The following is a 26,438-nucleotide window of genomic DNA, read 5'->3' on the forward strand; positions in this document are numbered from 1 at the left end:
GGTGTCATTCATCTTCTTTTTTGTCAAAAACATTGCAAGATATCAATGCTATCACCCAGCTGGAGACCCGAGAAACCTTCATGAACAGTTTACACTGGGAAAGCCAACAGTTAAATTTAATGCTATTTACAAAATTTTGTAATACTTAGTAGAAATCTATTTTTTTGTAACGGTATCCAGCTCTGTGGACTAAGATCAGTTGTGGTGAGTATTAGAATTTTTACTGGGTAGACGTGATTGGAAAATGAAAAAGAACAGAACTCACACATTTCAGATGTGGGATTAGAGAATGCTGCTGAAAATTAAGTGAACTTACAAGGAATGTGGAGTCCTCAGCAGAACAGTCGAGGAAAGAAATGTATGGAACATGCTGACAAAAAGAAGGGGCAGGATGATAGGATAAGTGTTAAGACATAAGGTAGTGAACTAGTCAGATGTGTTTCCATCTCACTTGGGGGAAAATGCTACTATTACACAAATCGTATAGGAACTTTAAATGGAGTGTAGTTAATCTTTATGTTTGTTATGTAGTCAATTGTGGAACCTCATCAAGTGCTGGCAACTCTAAACTAGTAGATGAAGAAGTGCTTTTTTGATGGGTATATCTTGCAAAGTAATTTTGGCGACAAAATAGGAGGCATTAGAGCTAATATAGATGCTTCCTGGCAATTGTTCTCCCCAAACGCCACATTCAAATAGAATAGGAAATGGTAAAGTAATGGATGTAGTGGTATCAGAAGTACCCTATGGCATGCACCATTAGGTGACTAGTCTAGTGTAGATGTAGGTGTACAAAGAATCAGATATTAATAGTCAGGGATATGGACTATAATCACACATTTATTAGGAGACACATTTGGGAGAGATTATGAGAGAATAAGAAACCCATTTCTTAAAGATCACAGTACTCACAGACAATGATTGCACAGCACTGCGAGTGTGTTGAAAACCATCGTTGTCATTGTCCAAGTGCATTCAACATAATACTTGAGAAATTAACAGTGATATATTGAATGGGAGAATCTGTGCTTGGCACAGTCACGGCAAATTCCAGAGCTAAGAAGGTTGTCTGTAGCATGTATGAAAGTTAGTCTGTAGAGCATTATCCGAGGAAACAGATGTGGTGGTTCTTCCTTCCAGAGTAATGCAGTGTGTGCCACTTCATACTGAATTTCATGTTTGCCACCATTGAGAACTGTTGACACATGGGTACAAGCAACAGCTGAATGTAAACCACTATAGCATTAGTACATCAGTAACTTTGAAATTTGGAAAATGATTGTGTGTAAAATCACAATCTCCAGTAAAATTAAAACTGAGGCATGTGATGTATACTCTCCTCACAATTACTTTGGGATTGACACTAGAGCAGGAACACATGGAGATGCAAAACGAAGTTGCTTCATTCTTCCCTGACTGTTTGCATGATCTGACATTTCATTGAACACACTCAAATTTGCATACTAATCAGTGTACAAAGGTGGAAGTGGGATCAATAGATTCTGGAAGAGTTTCACTACATTCTCATTTTAGATGTGTTTGTGGCAATAAATTTTTAATTTTATATGCAGTATATTTTCGAAAATGCATTGTTCAATGTTCCTGAAAATTTGACTTACAGGGAAATTTTGTTACTGAGTTTAGATGACCAAATTGTGTTAACAAAATATTTAGAATATATCTTATTTTCAACAGCTCCAACATAACATTAATTTAAATTAAACATTATGTGTGATGCTCTGCTCATGTGATAAGGTATCAGTCATCTGTTTTGTTGAGAGAAACACAGCACAGCATTTACGGTTAACATGACATTACATTTTCTGATCAAACATTACAAATCTTTGTGGCAAGAAAGTTACCCATTTTGGTAGAGGTATGGAAATTTAAGTATGAAAGTAAGAAGAGTAGTGATAACATCATTCACTACCATCCAATTGCAACTAATATGATGGAAACAATGAAGATTTTGTTAGTGTCATTAGTGCTGAATTCCTGAGGTGCACTTCATTTGATTGTAGTTGCCAATAACAGCCTTCTTAGCAACAATTAAAATTTATGAAAATTGTGGACGTCCTCTTCATGAGGGACATACATGCACCCCATCACCTCGGTGCGTCAATTGTCCTGGCCTCCACTCGCCTAGATCTTTCGACCGCCCTGTCTATGAGAAGGAGAAGAAGATACAAGAATTGAAAACCTTGGACCGTCTGTCCTATTCTGAGGCCGGGAAGGAATATGACCACTTCCATCCCGTGATGTTGGCAGCGTCGTTTGCTTCGGCTGTGTCCACTCCTTCCGCAGTATCCTCACCCCACTCCATCTCCTCACCCCATCCAGGGTCTATGCCTCCGCCTCCCAAATCCCTCTCTTCCAAATCGTCCTCCTTCGTGACCCCTGCCCCCTCTGCCCCAGGGGCCATCCCTCCTCCTCCTCCTCCGCCGCCGCCTGAGAAGCAATCCTCTTCTCAGGCATCCATCAGGGAAACGTTACAGACCCCGGCTTCCGACCTCCCAGGGGGTCCACAACTCTTTTGTGGATACGTGCGTGGTGAGCACGGGGCCCTGAGCTATTGCAGCCTTCTTTCTCTCCAGGGATTCATTTCCTTCCCCTTCCCCTCCTTTCCCCTCCTTGCTCCTCCTTGCTCCTCTCCTCTCCCTCTCGTGGTGTCCTTGCTTATGTTGGCCCCCGCTATCCTCCTGGTTCTGTTGGTTTTACAATTCGGCTTTGTTGCATAATCATCTCCTCCTTTTGGCATTCCCTGGTCCCCCTCTGGGGTTTGACCTCCATTACAAAATTTCTCCTCTGTAGTGTGAGCCATTTGGGGAAGAGCACCTTACCTAGTGTCTCCGACGTGCACCCTCCTAGTAAATTCCACCTTTTCTTTCACGTCGTTGTCTGATGCTAGGGTGCATAGCCAGCACGGTAGCCTGCCCGTGTGGTGGGGTCACTATGTACCCTTTTGGTTGAGCCCCCTGAACACACAGGGATCACACTTCTGATACCTGAGCTGTGACCACCCCATGCATGCCTTGGAGTGCTTGCTCGTCATCCTGGAGCATCGGAACTCCCGGCAATGGCCACCGTGCCAGATGGCCCTTGCTGTGGCTAGGTGGCGCCCGTGAGGAGAGCCCCTGATCGGAGTGGGTGGTATCAGGGCGGACGCTATGCAAATGAAACGCATGTGGGTCCAGAACTCTGGCCACTCTTCTGCGGCTGTCTCTGTGTGGAACTGAGTCTTCAAGTGCTGCTTCTCTTGCCCCTTCGACCTTCCCTTCCATGGCTACCCCCTGGGAAGAGGGTCAGGCCCGTCGGCTAGGGGCAAAACCTTTCCCCCGTTATTTAGTTTGCACCATGACTGATGGAGATACTTCCACCAATACCAAACCTTTATTCTTTGTGGAACACATTGAAGACATGTTTGGTTAAGTGGACTCCCTGAGCAAGATGCAGTCAAGTTCGGTGCTGATCAAAATTGCTTCAGCTGTCCCATCTGTGGCTCTTTGTGCCTGTACCCATCTTGGCACAATTCCTATGTCCATTACCCCCCACCAGCCTCTAAATATGGTTCAAGGTGTGATTTCAAACCGATGAGGAACTTCGGGACAATCTCAGACGGCGGGGTGTTCACTTTGTTCGGCATGTTCAGAAGGGTCCTAAATACAATCACATTGATACTGGTGCCTTTTCCTGGCCTTTGAAGGGGATACCCTCCCTGAGAAAGTTAATATTATGGTTTTACGATGTGATGTGAAGCCATACATCCCACCTCCTATGAGGTGTTTTAAGTGCTTGCGTTTTGGACACACATCTTCCTGCTGTTCTCAGGACCCTCTGTGTGGTGACTGTGGACGTCCACTCCATGACGGGAGTCTGTGTTCCCCCTCCTGTGTGTGTAAATTGCCATGGCAGTCATTCTCCATGTTCACCAGATTGCCAAGTATATAAGAAGGAAAAGAAGATACAGGAGTATAAGTCCCTCGATCATTTAACCCACACATAGGCCCGTAAGAAGTATACACGTCTTCACCCTGTGTCCATGACATCTAGTTACGCTTCGGTTACATCTTCACCCCTTCCTCCCACTTCCTTACCCCCATCCTGGACCCCTCTCCTCCCCCTCTCCTCCCCCCCTCCCCTGCGGCTCCCACACCTTCTCCTCTGGGCGCTGCTGCCCCTCCCCAGCTGGATAAATGTCCCACTCCTTCGGCGTATGCCGTTCAAGGGCGCCTCTCCCGGGATGCCCCTTCCCGGCTCCTTCCAGGCCAAAGGTCTTCTGCCACGCGACGACCGCGAGAGGCGCGGTCCGTCGGCCCCCATGTCGCCCGGTCTCTTTCTGTTCCTGATGTTGCTGCAGCTGGCTCCTTTATGCCACACAGCCTTCCTCAATCTCAGCCTGAAAAGAAGAAGAAACATAAGTCCCGGGACAAAGAGCCTCTGGTGTCACCGGAGGTCCCATCCCTGACTTCACAACCGGATTCTGCCTGTCGTTCATGGATGTCGCCCCCTCCTTGTCAGTGATGGGTGGGGACTCGGCGGTATGACTGGCTTTAGCTTGTTCAGCCCCCATTTAAATCATCGTTCTGTGGTTCCCCAATGGAATTGTAATGGATACTATCGTCACCTTCCGGAATTGAAATCCCTTCTTTCGTCTTACTCTGCAGCTTGCGTGGTTCTCCAGGAATCTCATTTTACTGATAGTCACTCACCGACCCTCTGTGGGTTCTGTGTTTTCTGTTGAAATCGGGTCGGACCCCTGCGGGCTTCTGGTGGCGTTTGTACGTTGGTCCATACAGAATTTGCTAGCACGTGGGTTCCTCTTTAAACTACATTGGAAGCGGTTGCTGTTAGGGTCCACCTAGACTCTGAGGTCACGGTTTGCAATCTTTCTCCCGCCTGACAGGACTCTTACATCTGCTGCCTTAACTGCCCTTCATCAACTCCCTCTTCCCTTCCTCCTCCTTGGGGATTTTAAAGCTCATCATCCCCTGTGGGGCAGTGCCTTTCCATCTAGATGAGGTCTTCTCATAGACCAGTTTATTGCAGACCACGACTTGTGCCTTCTTAATGATGGCTGCCCTACTCATTTCAGTGCCGGTCATGGTACCTTCTCTGCCATTGATCTTTCTCTTTCTTCTCCCTCTCTTCTTCCTTCATTACACTGGTCGCCACACGACGACCTTTGTGATAGTGACGATTCCCCATTGATTATCTCGTTCCCTTCCCGCTCCCTGATGGACAGGTTACCTTGTTGGTCTTTCCAACGCGCCGATTGGCCTCTATACACTGCACAGGTCGTTTTTTCTCCCTCTTTGTTGGGTTGTATTGATGACGTCCTACGTGATGTGTTTGACGCGATTGTTCGCGCTGCTAGCCTTGCTGTCCCACGCTCAACTGGACCATTTCGTCGCCGGCAAGTCCGGTGGTGGAGTACGGCCATTGCCATTGCCATCCATGATCGCCGTCGAGCTTTGCAACACAAAGAGGCACCCGTCTGTAGCCAGCCTTGCTACCTTTAAACGCCTCCGTGCTAAAGCCCGTTATTTAATCAAACAGAGCAAGCGGATATGTTGGGAACGATTAGTTTCTTCCCTTGGTTCTACTGTCCCTCTGTCACGGGTATGGGCTACACTTTGCTCTCTCCAAGGTTGCCATCGGCAGTCCACCCTCCCAGGCCTTCACCTCCGAGATGGCCTTTGTACGGACCCATTAGTTCTTGCAGAACATCTTGCGACCCATTTTGCAGTGGCATCAGCATCAGCCTCCTATCCAGCTGCTTTCCTTTACCAGAAACAGCAGGTTGAAGCTTCCACCTTATGTTTTACCCCTTGTGAGTGAGAATCTTACGACATACCTTTTACTGAATGGGAATTTCTTTCTGCTATATCTTCTTCTCATGATATGGCCCCTGGCCCAGATTCCATTCATAACCAACTGCTTCAACATCTCAGTGCTCCACAATCTTCGGGTGTTTAACCGTATCTGGCTCCAGGGTGACTTCCTTCTCAGTGGAGGGATAGCATCGTGGTTCCTGTCCTTAAGCCTGGTAAGAACCCCCTATCTATTGACAGATATCGGCCAATTAGTGTGACCAATGTTGTTTGTAAGTTACTTGAACGGATGGTAGCCGTTCGGCTCAATTGGGTCCTCGAATCTCGGGATCTATTGTCCCCTTACCAGTGTGGCTTTCGAGAGGTCTCCAATCGCTCATTAACTTTGCTTGGAATCTGCAGTTTTCCCAGCGCCGCCATTTGGTTGCAGTGATTTTGGACCTTCGCATGGCCTATGACACGGCCTGGCGGCATCACATCTTACTTACCCTTCATCAGTGGGGTCTTTGGGGCGCACTCCCGATTTTTATCCGCCAGTTCCTGTTCCATCGGTCATTCAGAGTTAGAGTTGGTACTGTTTTTAGTACTCCACGGACCCTGGAGACGGGCATCCCACAGGGTTCTGTCTTGAGTGTCCTTTACCTCATTGCTATCGATGGACTTGTGGCCTCTGTCGGTCCTTTGGTCGCCTCTGCCCTGTATGTGGATGATTTCTGCATTTGGGTTAGTTCCTCTTCGATGGCATCTGCAGAACGGCAGCTCCAGGGAGCTATATGGCGTGCCTGTGCATGGACCCTCTCACACGGGTTTCAATTCTCTCCTTCAAAATCGGGGGTGGTCCACTTCTGTCGCCATACTACGATCCACCCTGATCCAGAGCTCTATCTCGATGCACAACGATTGCCTGTGGTCCCACAGTTTCGTTTCCTGGGTCTTCTTTTCGACAACAAGCTTACTTGACTGCCCCATATCAGACTTCTGAAGGTAGGATGTTTCCGTAAACTCAATGTCCTTCGCTTCCTTGCCCACTACTCTTGGGGTGTGGACCGTTCCCTCCTTCTCCATCTTTATCGTGCTCTAGTTCTGTCTTGCTTGGACTATGGTTGTTAAGTTTATGGTGCTCCTTCCACACTGTACGTGCTGGATCCAGTCCACCATCGTGGTATCCGTTTGTCCACCAGTGCCTTCCCTACTAGCCCTGTTGATAGTCTCCTGGTTGAAGCTGGGATCCCCCCCCCCCCGCCCCCTTTCTGTTCGGCGGTCCCAGCTTCTGGTGTCTTATGAACTCAATATCCGTTCCTCTCCCACTCATCCTTCCTATTCTATCCTGTTCCCAGACCATGGACGTCGCCCACCCGACTCCTGCCTTCGGGCGGGTTTACCGGTTGGGCTCCGCCGTGCGTCTCTTTGCCGTGATTTTCAGCTTCCTTCTTTGTCCTGTCTTCCTCGCTCCCCCCCTCCCTCCCCCCCTTGGTTAGTTCCTCGGCCTCGAATTCGGATGGATCTCCGCCGAGGTCCGAAAGATTCCATCCCCCCGATGATGTTCCGTTCCTTTTTCCGCAAAATTTTATGGGAGTTTTGGGATGCTGTTGCTTTTTACACTGATGGCTCTGAATCTGCTGATCATGTGGGGTATGCCTTCACGTCCTCTGTTGGAATGGAAAATCATCTGCTGCCACCTACATGTGGGGTGTTTACTGCAGAATTGATGGCAATTTCCCAGGCCCTTACCTTTATTAAACAGTCCCAACACAACCGCGTTTTGTTATGTACGGACTCGATGAGTGGCCTTCTTGCTATTGACTGGTGTTTTTCGCGCCATCCCTTGGTCTCTGCCATCCATGACCATCTCACTGATATTCACCGTGCTGCTTGTTCCATTGACTTCCTTTGGGTCCCTGGCTGTGTGGGTATCCCGGGTAATGAGCTCGCTTATCGTTTGGCTGGAGGAGCAGTCACTTACCCCCGTTTTCTGTAACCCCTCCTGCAGCGGATTTGCGGCTTCACATCAAATCCCACTTCGGACAGTCGTGGGCCACTTCTTGGGAGGCTACTCCCCTGTCTAATAAACTTCATGCGATTAAGGTGACAACAGGCCGTGGCGCTCTTCCTTTCACCTCTCCCGAAAGGACTCGACCACACTGTGTCGTCTCTGCATTGGCCGTCTCCGCATTGGCCATACCAGGCTGACCCATGGTTTTCTTTAGCGTGATGAGCCACCCCCACTTCGTGGTTGTGGAGCCTTCCAGTCAGTAGCCCACATTTTGGTTGACTGCCCCCTCCTTCTGGCTCTGCGTGCTAAGTACAGACTCCCCCACACTTTACCGTTGATGTTGGCTGACGATTCCCGGATGGTCTCTTTGGTTCTCGGTTTCCTCCGGGAAAGTGGTTTTTATTCTCAGTTTTAAGGTTTTTAACCTCTCTCTGGTGTTGGGGCAGGGCGGTGAGTGTTTGGGTGTCTCCCACTGTAAGCAGTGTTTGGAGATTCCCAAATCACCTCCCTGACCGAGATCCTCTTTTCTTCCCCTTTTACTCTGTTTTTGCCCCCCCTTTTGGTTAGTCTCCTTTTCCCATACGTACTTCTACATTCTAGCGTTTGCACCTTTTAAGTCACAGGTCGTCTTGCCTATGCTGCTTTAGCATAGTGTTTTGTTCGTTCTCTTGCTGACTTCCCTCATTTTGTTTTTACCATTGACAAAATAACTGCCCTTTTACGTTTTTCGCCTTTTCCGTTTCATTGTTCTGACTTTCCTGAGATGTCACATTAGGGGAATGGACCACATTTGAAACAAGGGACTGATGACCTTGCTGTTTGGTCCCTTAAACCCCAAACAACCAACCAACCAACCAACCAACCCGGCTTCCAAGGTCTGGCGTTTGAAAAAGGACCCCAAGCGTGAGGACTTTCTTCAGGTCCAGCCCCCACAGCCCATCATCCCTGTGACTCATTGGTCTTCCAAGAAGGCCTCAAAGAAGAAGTCTTTGTCCCCCTTTCCACCCCAGCGCGTTTCGTCTGATGCACCATCAGACAGTCGCTGCTCCCGACCGTCCTCAGTTTCGCCGGGAAGCTCTGCTGCCAGGCGCTCGGCAGGCCCCTCCTGTGCAACCCAGGAATGTGGCTGCAGCTGGTGACGACTCGATGGAACAGGATCCGCCTCCCGACTCGTTGTAGCGATGTTCCCTCGAAACCTGGCCCTTCGCGGCCGTCGAGGTGACTAGTTCTTCCCCTGTCTCGTTCCCCCTTTCTCTGACTCACGATGGCTCTATTACATTGGAACATAAGAGGTATTCGGTCTAATCGAGAGGAATTACAACTGCTCCTCCGCCTGCACTGTCCGCTCGTCATTGGTCTCCAGGAAACGAAGTTACGCCCAACTGCTCATATTGCTTTTAGCCACTATACCTCAGAGTGATCTGACCTAAGCCCTGTGGACGGTATTCCAGCTCATGGTGGGGCCATGTTGCTCGTTCGGGATAATGTCTATTACCATCCCATCCCATTGACCATCCCACTCCAAGCAATAGCTGTCCGTATTACTCTTTCTGCCTTTACTTTTTCTGTTTGTACTGTCTACACTCCATCGTCCTCCGCAGTTAGTCAGACTGAAATGATGCACCTGTTTGCTCAGCTTCTTCCGTCATTTTTATTGTTCGGCGACTTCAATGCCCATCATCCCCTTTGGGGTTCTCCTGCATCGTGTCAGAGAGGCTCTTTCTTGGTGGATTTTTTTCAACCAAATCAATCTTGTCTGCCTCAATACTGGCACCCCGACTATCATCTTGGACTCTACTCATACCTACTCCCACTTGGACCTCTTGATCTGTTCTACCAATCTTGCCTATCGGTTCGAGTGGTATGTCCTTTCTGACACCTATTCGAGCGACCATTTCCCCTGTGTCGTTAGTCTCCTGCACCACACCCCATCTCACATCCCTCGAGCTGGAACATACCGATAGCTGACTGGGGAATTTACTCCTCCATGGCGACCTTTCTGGACCAAGAGTTTCTCAGCTGTGATAGGTCGAATACCTCACGGCTGTTATCATCAATGCTGCCAAACGTTCCATTCCTCGTACTACCTCTTCTTCACGTCGAGTTTCAGTCCCTGGTGGAATGAGGCTTGCAGAGACGCTATCCATGCTCGACGACGTGCTTTACGCACCTTTCGCCGCCATCCTACGCTGGCGAATTGTATTAATTACAAACGGCTCCGAGTGCAATGTCGTCGAGTCATCAAAGACAGCAAAAACGCTTGTTGGGTCTCTTTCACAAGCTCCTTTAACAGTTTTACTCCCTCTTCTGTCGTCTGGGGTGGCCTGCACCGGCTGTCGGGCATTAAGGCCCACACCTCGATACCTGGCCTGACTTCAGGTAATGAGGTACTTGTGAACCCTGTGGATGTCTCCAACGCCTTCGGCCGCTTTTTCGTGAAGGTTTCAAGCTCCGCCCATTACCACCCTGCCTTCCTTCCCAGAAAAGAGGCAGAAGAGGCTCAACGACCTTCCTTCCACTCGCTTAATCTGGAAGATTATAATGCCCCCTTTACTATGCGGGAACTCGAACGTGCACTTGCACTGTCCCGGTCCTCTGCTCCAGGGCCAGATGCATTCACGTTCAGATGCTGACACACCTTTCTCCGGCAGGTTAAATGCTTTCTTCTTCATACCTCTAACCGCATCTGGACGGAAGTTCAGGTCCCCACGCGTTGGTGTGAGGCCGTCGTCATTCCCATACCCAAACCTGGGAAGGAAAGACACCTTCCTTCTAGTTACTGCCCCATTTCTCTTACAAGCTGTGTCTGTGAGGTGATAGAGCACATGGTTAATGCTCGGTTGGTTTGGATTCTTGAATCTCAACGGCTACTTACTAATGTTCAATGTGGCATTCGTCAACACCGCTCCGCTGTTGACCACCTTGTGACCTTCTCGACGTTCATCATGAACAACTTTTTGCGAAAGCGCCAAATGTTAGCTGTGTTCTTCGATTTGGAGAAGGCTTATTATACCTGTTGGGGAGGAGGTATTCTCCGCGCTATGCAGAGGTGGGGCCTACGTGGTCGCCTGCCCCCTTTTTTTTTGGATTCATTTTTAACAGATCGAATTTTTAGGGTACGTGTGGGTTCCGTATTGTCCGACGTCTTCCTCCAGGAGAACGGAGTGCCTCAAGGCTCTGTTTTGAGCGTAGCCCTTTTTGTCATAGCGATCAATCCTGTTATGGATTGCATTCCACTTAACGTCTCCGACTCTCTTTTCGTCGATGACTTTGCGATCTACTGCAGTGCCCAGAGAACATGCCTCCTGGAGCGCTGCATTCAGCGTTGTCGTGACAGCCTGTACTAATGGAGTGTGGCTAATGGCTTCCGGTTCTCTGAAGAGAAGACGGTTTGCATCAACTTTTGGCGATATAAAGCATTCCCTCCTCCATCCTTACATCTCAGTCCCATTGTTCTCCCGTTTGTGGAGACAACGAAGTTTTTAGGGCTCACACTGGACAGGAAACTTTGTTGGTCTCCGCATGTCTCTTATTTGGCTGCCCATTGTGCATGTTCTCTTAATGTCCTCCATGTTCTTAGTGGTTCATCTTGGGGGCAGATTGCACTGTCCTGCTTCGCTTATATCGGTCCATAGTCCGATCAAAGCTGGATTATGGGAGCCTCGTCTGCTCGGCTATCCCTCTTACGCCGTCTCGACTCCATCCATCATCGGGGATTATGTTTTGCAACTGGAACATTCTATACCAGTCCTGTCGAGAGTCTTTATGCTGAAGCTTCCGAATTACATTGACCTACCGGCGCGACGTACTGCTTTGTCAGTATGCCTGCTGGCTGTTGTCAATGCCTGACCACCCCTCTTATCAGTCCTTCTTCGACGATTCTATCGACCATCAGTATGGGTTGTATGTGTCTGCCCTGCTGCCCCCTGGAGTCCGCTTTCGTCCCCTGCTTCGACAATTGGATTTTGCCCTCCCTACCACCTTCAGAGAAGGTGAGAGCCTGACACCACCTTGGCTCCAGGCTCTGGTTCACATTCATCTTGAACTCCGCTCGCTCCCGAAGGAGGCTATCCAGATGCAGTGTATTGCTCATGGTTTGTCGAACTTCGTGCGCAACTCGCCAATAACACCTTTATTTACACTGATGGCCCCAAAACTGACGATGGTATTGGCTGTGCCTTTGTCGTTGGGGACGTCCCCTTTAAATACCAGCTCCTCGACCAGTGTTCCAGCTTTACGGCCGAGCTTTTTCCTCTCTCTCAGGCTGTTCAGTATGTCCGCCGCCACTGCCATTCTCCGTATGTACTCTGCTCTGATTCACTCAGTGCGCTTAAGAGCCTTGGAGCTCCATATCCGGTCCATCCCTTGGTGCAATGGATCCAGTAATCCCTCCATTCTTTTGCTGATGATGGCTCTCCTGTTAACTTTATGTGGGTTCCAGGCCATGTAGGAGTGCCTGGGAATGAGGCTGCTGATGCTGTGTCCGAGGCTGCAGTCCTCCTACCTCGGTCAGCCTCCCTTTGTGTCCCATCGTCTGACATTAGTGGGGTTGTTTGTAAGAGGTTTGTGTCATTATGGTGGGATACTTGGTCGTCACTTCAAGAAAATAAGGTCTGGGACATAAAACCATTCCCAACAGCTCTGACAACCTCCTCCCGACCATCTCGGCGAGAGGAGGTCATTTTGGCCAGGTTGCGGATTGGGAATTGCCGGTTTAGCCACCGCTACTTGCTATCCGGTGACCCCGCCCCACAGTGCCCTTGTGGTAATGCATTGGCAGTGCGCCATGTTTTATTGTCGTGTCCCCGTTTTAATCAATCTCGTGTTGTCCTGTCTCTGCCCTCTATCCTACAGGAAATTTTAGCTGATGACGCTCGAGCAGCTGCTCGTGTTCTCCGTTTTATTACTTTGACAGACTTATCCAAAGACATCTAACTCTTTTAATTATTTTATCTGCGTCTTTGTAAGAACTTTCTTGTGTCCCCCCCCCCTTGAGTTTTACTGGATTATATGTGAACTTCAATTTGTGGCTGGGCGTTAATGACCTCAGTAGTTGAGCGCCCTAAAACCCCACAAAAAAACCCAACATATATAGAAAAGTAAGTATGAAAGTAGCATCAAACCTATGAGCTGTGGAGCCCCATTGTGATACTACAGCACTCTTACCATTGTTAATGCATTTACTGTTCTAATAGGTGGTCGGTAATTTCATCTCATGTGGTTACCATGCATGAAGTTGCTGTACAACAGCTCAACAGTGTGAACAGCTTTACTGTAAGATAGTTGGCAGCTTAAGATACATTACCACTATTCTTCAGCCCCAATATGATGTACATCATCCACTTCTGAGGAAATTGGTTCACTGAATGAAATTTGTTTTTACACTACACCTGTGTGAACAAATTATCATGCATAAACAAGGCAACACAATTTCCAAACAGACATATCAAACAGATTTTTATGAAAATGAGGCATGTTACTGAAGTGGCAAGTGGCTTATTTTCACAAAGCATGGATTCATTTATATTGTTCTATGATTAAGTACTGCCAGAACAATCTTTTCTAAAGAACATTGCCACAGTGCCTGTCTACATTTGAGTTTTGCAGTGATTGACATGCAGATGTCTAGGGTGTTGCATGCTTTGCTTTTTACAGATACCACAGTTTTCACCGTTACGTCAACATAATTCAGTTTGTAAAACATAAATGTGGCAGTACTGTGGAATAGTCCATGACAATACTAGATCTCTCCTTTTCTCAAGGTACAAGTGCTGTAGGCACAGTACCTGAGCAGTTGGTAACATACAAATGAGTACAGAATATGGCACCGTGTTTCCAGGTGACTGACATTGAATTGAGGATGGCAGTACTTCCAAAATGCATTGCAACTGTGGCTTTGATCTGCAGTGCGCTGCAGACAAATAAGAATTGAATATGACAGTACACAGTAAGTGGACCAAACATTGAATGTAAGATTACAGTTATTGGTATACGTGTCATCATCTGTTGGAGATTAAACAAGATTTTGGGTTTTCGACATGAGCTGCATTTAGGGCAGATACGCATTATCACAAAGAGTATGCTTCCACAGGCAGACATCACTGTAAAGGTGACCTCAAATGTTCGATAAATTGGGACCTAGAAACGAGATATGTGGGGTGATCAACATACTACTGTGAGTCAGATGATCAACAGTTTGAATCTGAAGGCAGCAGGGCCTATTGCTATGAGAACTGTACAGACACAATTGCAATGCATAAGACTTGGCACCTAACCACATCCAATGCCTACCCATGACTCCTAGGCTACTCAGCATATATGAAGATTCCCATTTTGTAAAATTTGTAACAAAGTTGTTCTTGTTAGTGTTCAGTGTGAAATAATTGCCTTTCCAATATTGTTTGTGTTGCGGCTATCTGGTGCATGTACATACCCATGATTAATCTTCGTTCTGTTTATACATCTGTATCTGTACTCTGCTACATGTGAGTGGCAGTCTTTAAAAAAGTTGGTTCAATAATTATTTTTTGCTTTGTTTGCCGGTACATGTCTGCCTTGCTGGTACCCTTTTTATTTTCCACATCACAGTAGGCTGTTTATGATGAAAAAAGAAAAATTATGGAAAACCTTTAGTGTAGAGTGATTTATTTCTGACAGCAGCAGGAACGGTTGAGCTGTGTCCAGCTTATCTAGATGACTGACCTAGCTGTGTGGATTGGCTCCCATAGTGAGGAGCCACTCAGCCCCCCCCCCTCCCCTTGGTTCTCGCCACTCTGGTAGGTTTGTGCTTCACTATGATAGGGCCCCAGACTTTGCAGCCTCTTTTTCCTTTGGTGCTGCCTGTCTGTCCTCTTGGTATTATTTTTCCGCTCCCTTCGGGAACAAGTCTGGGGTGTTTCTGGTAATGTTCCGCACTGTCCGTAGCTGACATAACAACAATCTCACACTGTTTTTCATTCCCTTTTCCTTTCTTCATTCACCTTCTCCTATCCTTCCTCCACTGGCGTTTGAGGCTCCTGGTCTTCTTCTTCCCAGTGTGCTGCTGATGGCTGGCCGATCTGTGTGACATGTAACAGGTGACTGGGTAATGCATAATTCCCAGCCCTGGTTCAACAGATAGGGTTCAGAGATACAAGCCAGGCCCACAGAGGGGAGATTGCCTGAGCTACTACCTTTCTGAATTGCTAGTTGGTCTCCCTATCAGGTGTTTGGGAGGTGTGACCTGAGGTGTAAACAAACACCTAAGGCGATTGTGCCCCCCTTGTGACCTACAGTTGAAAGGATCATGCCATTGGAGACACTTGCTGTCATTGGGGGGGGGGGGGATTTCCTCACAGTGAGCCAATCATCTTCACAATCAATGTCTGTTGTTGTGGTCTTCAGTCCAGAGACTGGTTTCGTGCAGCTCTCTATGCTAATCTATCCTGTGCAAGTTTTTCACCTCCCAGTACCTACTGCAACCTACATCCTATTCACCTCTTGGTCTCCCTCTATGATTTTTACCCACCACGCTGCCCTCAAATACTAAATCGGTGATCCCTTGATGCCTCAGAACATGTCCTACCCACTGATCTCTTCTTCTAGTCAAGTTGTGCCACAAATTTCTCTTCTCCCCATTTCTATTCAGTACATCCTCATTAGCAATGTCATCTACCCATCTAACCTTCACCATTCTTCTGTAGCACTACATTTCAGAAGTTTCTATTCTCTTCTTGTCTACATTGTTTATTGTCGATGTTTCAGTTCCATACATGGCTACATTCCATACAAATTCATCAGAAAGGACTTCGTGACACTTAAATCTATACTTGATGTTAGCAAATTTCTCTTCTCCAGAAATGCTTGCCGTTGCGACCCTACATCTTATATTCTCCCTGCTTCGACCATCATAAGTTATTTTCCTCCCCAAATAGCAAAACTCACCTACTGCTTTGAGTGTCTCATTTACTAACCTAATTCCTCCAGTATCACCTGATTTAATTCGACTACATTTCATTATCCTCTTTTTGCTTTTGTTGATGTTCATCTTATATCCTGCTTTCAAGACACTGTCCATTCCGTTCAGTTGCTCTTCCAGTTTCTTTTCTGTCTCTGACAGAATTACGGTGTTATCGGCAAACATCAAAGTTTTCGTTTCTTCTCCATGGATTTTAATTCTACTCCAAATTCTTTTTGTTTCCTTTCCTGGTTGCTTAATATGCAGATTCAATAACATCAGGGACAGGCTGCAACCCTGTCTCACTCCCATCCCAACCACTGCGTCCCTTTCATGCCACTCGACTCTTGTAACTGCCATCTTGTTTCTGTACAAATTGTAAATAGCTTCATTCCCTGTATTTGACCCCTGCCACCTTCAAAATTTGAAAGACAGTATTAGTCATCATTGTGAAAAGTTGTCTCTAAGTCTACAAGCACTACAAATGTAGGTTCACCTTTCATAAATCTATCTTCTAAGTTCAATGAACCTTCCACCAGGCACTTAAACTTGATTTACGGAGTATCCATGTAGGTGCAGGTGATGCAGATGCAGATGCAGATAAGTTATAGGGTCAGTATTGCCTCATGTTTTCAAACATTTCTATGCAATCCAAACTGATTTTTCCCAAGGTCAGCTTCTACCAGTTTTTCCATTCATCTGTAATGTATTCATGTTAGTATTTTTGAGCTGTAACTTATTAAACTGACAGATTGGTAATTGTCACATCAGTCAACAGCTGCTGTCTTTGGGATTGGAATTATTGTATTCTTCTTGAAGTCTGAGGGTATTTCGCCTGTCTGCCATGATATCAGTAGTTCTAATGGAATGTTGTCTACTCTTTGTGGTTTCACTTACTGAAGATGGTCAGTCCTTCACAGCAGTAAATTTGTTTCTAATTCAGAAGGGTGTTGATGCAATTGCCGGCCCTGTGACATCCTGCTCTCATTTACAGAATGGCACTTTGCTTTTGGAGATTGCTTCTGATTCTCAAGCATGACGGCTTGCTGCTTTGCTTCTCGATGACACCCTATTTGTGTTGAGGCCCATAGAACTCTACTCTTTCTGTGGTGGTGTTTACAGTAGGCTGCTGGATGGTCTGAATGAGGTCGAAATCCAGACATACCACTCTGACCAGGGTGCCATTTCTGACCATCGGGTGATGAAAAAGGTAGATGCATCTATATTGTGTGTGCACTCTCTCTCTCTCTCTCTCACCTTTGATAGAGTGGTGCTTCTGTCAAATATCAAAGCAGGCTATGAAGTTATCAAAGTCCAACCATGTATTATGAATCTGATTTTCTGCTATCAGTGTCATCGTTTCAATCAGACTAGAATGTCTTTTTGACACCCGGCCAAATGTGTAACCTGTGGTGGGGATGCACACAAGGGCAATTGTTTGCTTCCTCCCCACTGTATCAACAACAATGGCCAGCATGGTGCTCCTCTTGAGATAGTCCCATGTATCTCGATGAGTGGGGTGTCCAGGTAATGAAAAATTTCCTAAACCTGTTCGCTCGAAAGTTACTGGCTAGTCGCAAACCATGCCTTCTACTGTCTGGTACTTAGAGTACCGTTCTTGCTAAATCTCGCTCCATGCAGACATGAGACCTTAAATTCAACTCTGAGGTTGTGAAATTGCGCAGTGCCATAGTAGCATGGGTATTCCCTCTTCCAGCTGTGCAACAAGCTATCAAACTCTGGCCACATGGGGGGAAGTCACTAGTTATACAGTGTGTCTGAAAAGTCTTTCCCTGATAACATAAATTGATAACTCAGGCTAGATGTAAGATACAGATGTGAAACTGGTGTCTAATTGTTTACAAACTATCAAAGTTTTTTTCGCGGATCAGTAAACTTCCACGTGAGCACCCTTGGTAGCACGTAGCACATCTAGGCGATATTCAGTTTCCGTCCACTCATTAGGCAACATCACTGGAGGGTTCGATTCAGTGACTGTGGTTGTCCGTTGCCGCAGGGATTCAAGATATGGTGCACGTGTTAGATAGACCTCGTTCTTGACGTAACCCAATAAAAAGATGTCTAATGGGGTTATCTCAGGAGAGGGTGGAGACCAAACCATTGGCCCATCACGACCAATCCATCGCCCAGGAAAGGTCCTATCAAGATAGGCATGGACGTCCAAACCCCAATGAGGTGGCGCACCATCTTGCTGAAACAAGACATCAGGGTGATACTGAAGGTTCTTGGTCGACCAGACCTCGAAAGGTCAGCAACCGATCCTGTGGTCTTGAACTTCTCATACTTCTCATACCAGGCTTTAATCCTCTTGACATCAGATGGATTCCTTCCAAATGTTGCCTGGAAGTGTTTCTGCACTGTGATTGTTGATCGTGTCTCATGGACCACAGGACACACTGTGCCTTCTCCTGATTGGTTAACATGGCTTCTTGGGCACTGCACCTCATCCACTACTTTCGTACTGCGAACCTAAAACAGAAAAAAACTTTGACAGTTGTAAACAATTCGACACAAGTTTCGTATTTGTATCTTACTTCTAGCCTGACTTATCAATTTATGTAATCAGGGAAAGACTTTTTCGGACACCCTGTTCAACTGGCAGGCCAGAAAGGACAGCAGGAATACTCCCATGAAGAATTCGTATGTGTCTCCTGCCAGCCGCCACCTGAGTCTTCATCTGCTAGCTGGAAAGGTCCGAAGAAGTCCAAGAAAGGCAAATGGTCTTCTCTTTTGCCAATTCAAAGATCCTCTTTGGTGATGTCACCACGCGATACCTTGGTCTGGCTGGTCTTCCTGTGGCTGGTGTGCACCACAAACCATTCCTTTGTATTGAACTCTGCAAGCTGGCTGCACAACAAAGACGACACATCTGTAGACTAAATGGAACAGGATTGACCTGGCTCTGCCCTGTAGCAGTGCGTCTTGACAGGATGGCACTCGTCAGGCTTGGAGGTGACATACATCATTATTTCCTTATCATGACTCCTCGAATGGATGTTAGCGGCCTTCAATCCAACAAAGAGAATTTATGACTGCTTTTAGAACTGCAACATCCACTTGCACCCATCCCTCAGGAAACAAAATTGTGTCCTCATAACTGCATTGATATTTTGCATTTCTTCCTGGTCTGTTTTGACCTTCCCCCCAAGGTTGGCATTCCATCTGTTGGGGTAGTCATGCTGCTCATACCGGATGATGTTCATAGTAAACCCGTCTCCCTGACTACCTGTCTTCAAGCTGTGCCAGTTGGCCTTTTCCTTCCTCATTCGACCTCCCTTTGCACCACTTAAATCCCTCCATCGTTCAATGTCACCAGAGAGGACTGTCTCAGCTTATTGGGCAACTACCTCACCCATTTCTGCTGCTCATTGACTAATTGCACACCATCCCTTCTGGACCCTCCCCTCCCCTGGAAGTCCGGTGGCTAGAATAGGCATGAGGTATGCCTATCTATCATAAGAGGTGTCTAAAAGGAGTCACTCCCGATGTGGCCTTTGTGATGGTCCCCTGACAGGTTTGACCATCTTTCTAAATTTTCCCAAAGAGCGAGCCAATTGGGGAAGGGCGCCTTATATGGTGCATCGTGTCCATCGTGCATTGAGATCTTTAGTCCACTTTCTCATCATCGATTGCAGTCCCGCCCATTCTCCATATCTAAGGTGAGGACACCTTCCTGGGTGCATTTTCCAACATGCACTATGCAGCGTCACTTTCTGTGCCGATGATGACCATGGACTTCCCTGCACCTCATATATAGCACGGTATCCAGTCTGTTGTGGTGGTTCTGCCATGTACCCTGTTGGTTGCAACACCCCTGACAACACAGGGTTTGCTCTACTGATGTCTGCACCATTAACTCCCCACATATGCCATGGAGTAGATGCCCATCTCTCTGGAGCATCGGGACTCCCAGCAATGGCCATCCTGCCAGGTGATCCTTACTGAGGCTGGGTGGCACCTGTAGGGAGGGCTCCTGGTCAGAGTGGGTGGCATAAGGGCAGATAACACATGATGAAGTGTAGTATATCATCTCTTGTTGGTGGTCTGCCGCCAGCAGTCTCTAAGTGGGCAAAGTCTAACTTCATTGCTAAGAAATATGAGCCCAAATCGTCCCCCTCCCTGGCCACACCATGGGAGGAACGCCAGGCTAAGAGTGGCAGTGAAGCTTTTTCGCCCCACTACCTCATGTGTAAAAGAGTTCATGGGGAATCTTTGATGTCCATGAAGCCGCAGTTTTTTGTGGAGGATTTGGAGGAGAAATTTGGCGGGGTGGAGGGCTGGTGCAAAATGCGCTCTGGGCCAGTCTCGATAAAAACGGCATCCTCTGCCCAGTCACAGGCATTACTCCCTTGTGACAAGTTGGGGGATGTTTGTTCCCATCACCCCCCATAAGAACTTAAATCTGGTCCAGGGTATTATATTCCACAGGGACCTAGTTTTGCTGTCTGACGATGAGCTACATGCCAGTTTAGAATGGCGAGGTGTTTTCATTTCATCTGCCACATTTATTGGGGTCTGAGAAATAACCAGTTTGCCACCAGTGCCTTCATCTTGGCCTTTGAGGGTAACACATTGCCCGAGAAGGTGAAGGTGATGGTCTACCGCTGTGACGTCAGGCCAAATATCCCTCCCCCAATGAGGCGCTTTAAGTGCTTGAAGTGGCCACATGTCTGCCTGCTGTACTTCCAGTGTCAAATGTCAAGATTATGGATGTCCATCACGTCGCAATAATCGATGTGCCCTGCCTCCCATGTGTGTCAACTGTGGAGACGATGATTCACCTTGATCGCCAGACTGCAGGATCTTAAAGAAAGAGGAAATTCGTGGAAAATAAGACCCTGGACCAACTGACCTAAACTGAAGCTAAGAGGAAATGTGAGCACTTGCATCCTTTGGCTATGGCTTCTTACACAGCCACTATGAGAACAGTTGTCATCTCTTGGAACCAGAAGACTACACATGCCCCCTTGATGGTGTGGGGTGCTTCGTGCCCTGTTGCTCCCGCACCACCTATTATGGGAGCCACACCTTCCCTCCCAACAATTGGGGATATCGATACCCACTTCTGAGCTGGAGAAGTGTAAGTCGTCTTTGGCTCCTCTTACTTGGAAGGGGTCCATTGGGTCATTACCTTCTCAGGTTTCTGCTAGTGGGAAAGAAGACACCTACCAGTGGCTGAAGAGCCCAAAAGCAGTTAGTCATAGTGCTTCACGCTCATCCTCAGTCCCAGAGATTGTATCAGTGAAGTTCTCCCAGTCAGGGAACCAGTGAGAGAAATAAAAAAAAGTCCCAAAGACCAAGGGAATTGTGGTGGAACCCAAACCACCACCACCTATAAGCTCTTCATCTGCAGATAAGGTGGAGATTCTGGTGTCCGCTGAGGACCTAGATCTCGCCAAGACCATCAGACAAAATGGATATGGACTGCTCAGACAAAAAGTCGGTGGCAGCAGGTGACCCTGAAGCGTAAACTGCCTCACTAAATGTTCCATGCTTTGCCAGTCTCACAATGACATCATTCTCCAGTGGAATTTCTGCTTTTTTTTTCACTGCCTGGCTGAGCTACAGCAACTGTTCAGCTTTCCACCTGCTTTCTGCATTGACCTCCAGGAAACGTGGTTCCTGGCAAAGCAGATACCTGCCCTCTGTGGCTGTAAGGGATACTACAGGAACCATAGTGACTATAATAGTGTGTCAGTTGGAGTTTGTGTCTGTGTCCTGAACTCAGTATACAGTGAACCTGTGCCCCTTCAAACCCATCTTGAAACTGTGGCTGTCAGGATAGGGATGACACAGGAAATAACTATATGCAATATATATCTTCCTCCAGATAGTGCAGAATCCCTGAATGTATTAACTACACTGAGTAATCAACTCTCAAACCCTTCCTACTTTTGGGAGATTTTAACTCCCGTAACCCCATGTGGGGTTGCACAGTGCTAATTGGCTGAGGCAGAGATGTCGAAACGTTGTCTCAGTTCGAACTTTGCCTCATAAATACTGGGGCCGCCACACGTTTCAATGTGGCTCATGGCAGTTACTCGGCGATTGATTTATCAATTGGCAGCCCAGGACTTCTCCTATCTACCAACTGGAGAGCACGTGACGACCTGAGCGGTAGTGACCAGTTCCCCATCTTCCTGTCACTCCCCGATGTCAGGCCCATGGACGCCTGCCCAGATGGGCTTTAAACAAGGTGGACTGGGAAACTTTCATCTCTGCTGTCACCATCGAATCTTCCCCACATGGCAACATCGATGTGATGGTTGAGAAGGTGACCACAACAATCGTTTCTGTGGCAGAAAACACGATCCCTCGCTCTTCAGGGTGCCCCAGCTAAAGGCAGTCCCTTGGTGGTCGCCGGATGTCACTGAAGCAGTTGAGAAGTGTTGGCTAGCTCTTCAGTGGCATAAGTGGCACCCTTCCCTGGAGCACCTCATAGCCTTTAAATGGCTTCTTGGCCACGTTATCCAACTTAACAAACGACAGAAGCAGGAATGTTTGGTGAGATATGTCTTGACCATTGGGTGTGATACGCCACTTTCCCAAGTCTGGGCAAAGATGAAATGTGTCTCGTGAGTACCTGACTCCAACAAGTATTCCCGGTGTTAACATAAATTTTGTGTTATCTGCCAACACAAAAGTGATTGCCAGGGGCATGCTGAGCACTTTGTTCGAGCCTCTGCATCAGAGAACTACTTAACAGGCTTTCGCACTCTCAAATGGCTGGTGGAAGGAAAAGTCCTCTCGCTCACTACACTCCAAAGTGAATTCTATAACGCACCATTTAGAGAGTGTGAGATCCTCAGTGCCTTGCACATCACCCTGGCACAGCTACTGGACCAGATCAGATTCACAGTCAGATGATTAAACATCTCTCATCTAACTACAAGTGTCATCTCCTTGTCTTCAACAGAATCTGGTGCGATGACATCTTTATATTGCAGTGGCGGGAGAGCACCATCATTCCAGTGCTCAAACCCAGTAAAAACCCACTTGATGTGGATAGCTGTCGCCCCATCAGCCTCACCAACGTTATTTCTTTGCTGCTGGAATGTATGGTGTGTCGGCAGTTGGGTTGGGTCCTGGAGTAAAGGGGCCTACTGGCTTCATGTCAGGGCGGGTTCCACTAGGGTCGCTCTACCACTGACAATCTTGTCCCTTGAGTCTACCATCGAAACAGACTCGTCCAGCTGCCAATACCTGGTTGCCAACTTTTTTGATTTACGAAAAGTATATGACACAACCTGGCGACATCATATCCTTGCCACATTATACGAGTGGGGTTTCCAAGGCATGCTCTCGATTTTGATCCAGAATTTCCTGTCACTTCGCACTTTCCGTGTCCAAGTTGGTGCCTGCCATAGTTTGCTCCATATCCAGGAGAATGGGGCCCCACAGGGCTCTGTATTGAGTCTCTCTTTGTTTTTAGTGGGTATTAATGGTCTAGCAGCAGCTGTAGGGTCGTCCGTCTCACCTTCTCTGTATTCAGACGACTTCTGCATTTCGTACTGCTCCACCAGTATTGGTGTTGCTGAGCGGCACCTACAGGGAGCCATTCATAAGGTGCAGTCATGGGCTCTAGCCCACAGTTTTCAGTTTTTGGCCCCTAAGTCATGTGTCATGCACTTCTGTCGGCGTCGTACCCTTCATCCAGAACCAGAACTTTACCTCCATGACGATCCAATAACTGTAGTGGAGACATATCGATTCTTAGGACTGGTTTTCAACATCCGATTGACTTGACATCATCACTTTTGTCAGCTTAAGGGGAAGTGCTGGCAGCACTCCAATGCTGTCCGCTGCCTGATCAACACCAACTGGGGTTCTCATCGCTCTATGCTGCTGCTGCTCTACAGAGCCCTCTTCCAATCCCTCCCTGACTATGTGGGGGTCTGGTTTATGGTTCGGCGGCGTGTGCAGTGTTGTGTTAACTTGGCCCGGTGCTCCACTGTGGCCTACGCCTAGTGACAGGAGCTTTTAGGACGAGTCCAGTGACCAATGCCGTTGTGGAGGCCAGAGTACCTCCATTGCAGATTAAGCATGCACAACTGCTGGCCAGTTACGTTGCGCACATTAGTAGTTCTCCTGCACATCTGAATCACTGTCTCCTTTTCCCACCTATGGCAGTTCATCTCCCACATCGGTGACCCAGATCAGGGCTATTGATTGCGGTTTGTGTGCGGTCCATTCTCCCTGAACTGGAATCCTTCCCTTTACTACCTCTACTTATGGTCCGTTCACGTACACCTCCATGGTGTACACCTCAGCTGCAGCTTTGGCTGGACCTTTCACATGGCCCTAAGGACTCCGTTAACCCTGCAGCTTTCTGCTGTCACTACTTCTCAATTATTGACATGTTCCGGGGCTCTGAAGTGGTTTACACCAATGGCTCGATGGCTGATGGTCGTGTTGGCTTTGTCTACGTTCATGGCGGCCATATTGTGAACAGCATTCCTTACCCGATGGCTGCAGTGTATTCTCTGCAGAGCTGGTGGCCATTTCTCATGCACTTCAGTATCTCTGTTCATGCCCTGAAGAGTCATTTCTTTTATGTACTGACTCCTTGAGCACTCTGAAAACTATCGACCAGTGCTACCCTCGTCATCCATTGGTAGCATTCACCCAGGATTCCATCTATGCCCGGGAATGGTCCATTCGTTCAGTGATGTTTATCTCGACCCCTGGTCATGTCAGAATCCCAGGAAATGAATTTAGTGACAGGCTGGCCAAACAGGCTACACAGAAACCACTTCTGTAGATCGGCATCCCCACAACTGAGCTGCGTTCTTTATTATGTCGCGAGGTTTTTCAGCTTTTGGAGACGGAATGGCAAAATCTCAGTATGCACAACAAATTGCGAGCCATTAAGGGGACCATGAATGTGTGGAAGCCCTCGATGAGGGCCCCTCGCAGGGACTCGGTGGTTCTCTGCCGGCTCCACATCGGCCATGCCTGGGCGGCTCACCGCTACATCATGCGCTGTGAAGACCCACCTCAGTGTCGGTGTGGCGCCCGGTTGACAGTGGCCAATATTCTTCTGCTTTGTCCTCCTTTGGCTGCCCTGTGTCTTCATCTTCAGTTGCCGGACTTATCATTGATTTTAGCAGATGACGCCTCATCAGCAGATTTGGTTTTACATTTCATCCATGAGGGTGGGTTTTATCATTCGATCTGAGTTTTAGCGCATGTCCTTTGTCTGTCCTCCACCATAATGCTTTTTAGGGTCGAGGTTTCAATGTGTTGCAGACTGCTTCCTTGCTTTACTATCTTCTGTTTCTTGCATCTCTGTTTTCTTCTCTTCTTTTGTTACTTTTAGTGTTCATTGCCTTTCCTTCATTCTTGTGGTCTTTCCTTTCTTTCCGTTTAGTTTTACGTCTTGACTGTTTTATTCTCACACAGGTGGCATTGTCTTATTACAAACAAGGGACTGGTGACCATGTAGGTTTGTCACTTTCCCCATCTTCTAAATCAGCCAATCTTGAGCACATCTGTTCATGCCCTGGGAGTCGTTTCTTTTGTGTACTGACTCCTTCAGCAGCCTACAGGCTGTTGACCAGTGCTACCCTCACCATCCTTTGGTAGCGACCGTCCAGGAGTCCATCTATTCCCTGGAATGGTCCAGTCATTCAGTGGTGTTTGTCTGGACCCCAGGTCATATCATAATCCCTGGCAACGAACTTGCAGGCAGGCTGGCCGAACAGGCTATGTGTAAACCTTTTGTGGAGATGGGCTTCTCTAAAACTGAACTGCATTCAATACTATGCCACAAGGTTTTACAGCTTTGGGAGATGAAAGGCCATAACGTCAGCATGTGTGCCATTAAGGAGAATTCGAATGTGTGGCATTCCTCCATGCAGGCCTCTCACAGGGACTCTGTAGTTTTTTCAGCTCCACATAGGCCACACTTGAGTGATACATGCCTACCTCTTGTGCCATTATGAGCCACCTCAGTGTCAGTGCAGCCCCCAGCTGGCAGTGGCCCATATCTTGGTGAGATGTTATCCTTTGGGTGCCCTGTGACCCGACTATTCAGTTACGACTCATTGCCATTAATTATAGCTGACACCTCATTGACCAATTTAGTTGTAAATTTTATACATGACTGTGGGGTTTATCATTCTATATAAGTATTAGTGCATGTTCTTTGTCCCTTTGTCTTCTCCACTCTAATGCTTTTACGGTGGATGTTTTAATGTGTCACAGAATGGATGCCTTTTCCTTTTTATTATCGTGGTCTGGCAGCCAGTCAGTCATTTACTCTCTTGTTTCTACCTGTTCTACCTGTGTCTTGCTTCTCTCTGTGGTTTTCTTTTCCTGCTTCGTCCATAGTAGTGTTGGTTGTCCTACTGTAGTTATTTTGGTTCTTCCTTTCTCCTACCATTGTGCTGTATGCCTCCTTTGTTTCCTTCTTCCCATTGTGTAATTCTTTTACCAATGACATCACATTTTGGTCCCTTCCCCTCCCCCTCTTTTAAACCAGCCTACCATCCCTTTTGGCGTTCTCCCAGAAATTATCAGAGAGGTGCCCACTTGGCTGACTGTAACCAACTTAACCTCTTCTGTCTTAACACAGGAACACCCATATTCCTTTCCGACTCCTCACACGCCTACTCCCATTTGGACATATACTTCTGCACTGCCCAGCTTGCCCATG

This window comes from Schistocerca nitens, chromosome 11 (assembly GCF_023898315.1).
Source record: "Schistocerca nitens isolate TAMUIC-IGC-003100 chromosome 11, iqSchNite1.1, whole genome shotgun sequence".
Taxonomy (NCBI): domain Eukaryota; kingdom Metazoa; phylum Arthropoda; class Insecta; order Orthoptera; family Acrididae; genus Schistocerca; species Schistocerca nitens.